Source organism: Dermochelys coriacea, chromosome 10 (genome assembly GCF_009764565.3).
Source record: "Dermochelys coriacea isolate rDerCor1 chromosome 10, rDerCor1.pri.v4, whole genome shotgun sequence".
Taxonomy (NCBI): Eukaryota; Metazoa; Chordata; order Testudines; family Dermochelyidae; genus Dermochelys; species Dermochelys coriacea.
In genome coordinates, this window is record NC_050077.1 from 67,383,016 (window position 1) to 67,385,203 (window position 2,188).

Genomic DNA, 2,188 nt, shown 5'->3' on the forward strand with positions numbered 1-2,188 from the left:
TGCAATGGCAGGGCTGAATGACAGCAGTACTGTATCCCCAATAAGGCCTTCCAGATGACCAGATGAAATTTGTTTTAGTCCTTCAGAATAAAAAGAAAAGAATTAGTCAGGTGTTTGCTTTAAAATGCACAGACAGAAGATGTTGTGTTTAGGATTGCTGTTGATCTGGACCTAGGCCCTGCCTGGAAAATACCAGAGTTAGTAGATGGATTTCCCAACAGGGCTCCACTTTTCTCAATGGATCTGCCATGGATGATCCAAAACACACCTAAGGCCTCTTGTATGCATGGGGACAGAAAGATAAAACGGAGAAAGATGTTCTGCAGAAGTGGCTAGTGGAAACCAGAGTTTCCAGCAGAACAGGGGGAAGAACAGGCTAGTCAAGGTGACATGCAGGAGTGACACAATATGAACATCTTAAAAAGCAGTTTTGTCACATCCTTCTGTTATTATATTGGATAATGGTAACGTGTCAGTTGCCAGGTGGGGCCAATACCAGGGACTAAACTGGGGGACCTCCAGAGCTAAAAGTGTAACTCTACAGTTTGTGCTAATGAACCAACGTGTCAAGCAGAGAACTGTAAGACATGCTCAGTAGACTTCTTAGATTTTAACAACTAAATGCCCATCTGCACTGGGCATGCTCCAGCCTGGGGCTGAGAGAAATTTCCCTGCAATTGCAGCTGTGGGCTGCTGTGAAGCGCACCAGCTGTATGCCCCTGAACTGAATGCATGGAGGGAACTTGTCTCTCCTTGCTCTCGGTGACCCCCGTGCTGGGTCCAGGCAGCCCAAAGGAGAAAACTGCCTGAATCAAATGCAGAGAGGACAAAAGATGCACCTGCAAGGATGAAGGACAGAGTAGATTTGTACAAAGAGACTGGGATTGGCTGGGCAAGGAAACTGGACTGGGAGTCATGGAGGGAAGCCACGGGGGGACTACGAGCCAGTAGTTGGGAGTGGGAGGGGGAGGGGTAGATGAGGTGCCTGGAGGAGGCTGGGACTGAGAATCTGTGGGGCAAGGGGAAAGAAGTGAAGGGGAAGGCAAGACAGACCTAATAAGGAGCCAGAGTGCAATGGGAAAACTGGGACTGGCTGGGCAAATAGACTGGGACAAAGAGATAGAGGGGACATACTGAAATTGTACAAGGAGCCTGGGGATCGATCTCAGAACTGGGAGCCAGTGCAGATAAAGAATGTAAGCAAGTGGGGGGATGACCGGAGGCCAGGGTGGTGAAGAGAGACAGACTGTATGAAGAACCAGGAGAGGAGAACTGGGATGAGAAGCCTGTGGAGTGGAATTGTCTGGGTGGAGGAAAGACAGGCCTGGGCCAGAGATATACTGAAGGAGACTGAGTAGAAGGGGGTTGTGTTTGGAGGAAATGGGCAGAAGAGTCCGTGCCCACCAGAGCACACTACCTGCCAGAGCCTTGAATAGAACCCAAGATTCATTAGTCTCAGCATCCCTCTGCTGTCAGCAAATATCTAGCAAAGAGTGTCTCACCCACCTCTAGTGCTGGTCCACCTAGAGGTTGACTTTTGAGTGCTTGACTTTACAACCTGCATAATGTTCTTTTAATATAGGGTTTTTGGGGGGGTTGGAGGAATTGCATGTAATTTAAATATAATTTTCTAATTACATATGTATAGATTCTTACATATGTATCTAACTATTTTTGTATCTATAGACATGTAGAGGCATGGAGACACCCAATTACTGAAGCTGGAATGTACATGTTGTTCATCATGGCACAAAAGCATCCTGTTTTACTGAAGTAATGCACTCCACCTCACACACTCCTACTGCGTTTTGCAAAAGTCCTCTCATCTTTTATTGAACAGTCCGCACCCCTGGTCTTCTAGCAAACTGGAATTAATATCATAATAAGAATTTATGTTAATAGTCAAAGAACATTTGGTGTGCTCTGTCAGGTTTGAAAATTCACTATAATACCAGGCAGCTCATCAGCACTAATAAGATCATGGCCATGGAGAGCATAAATACTTTAGTTTTTGTCTCCAGCAGTTTATTGCTATGGTTAAAGAGTTCATTGAAATGCTTCAAGTGTTAGTTCAAATATTTCCATTGCATGTTAATGAACATATATCACAGTTACATTCTCTATCTAGTCACACCTCAATTAGGCATTTTAAGGCTTCTAAAATGACAATGTGGGTTTCTTCCTCTCA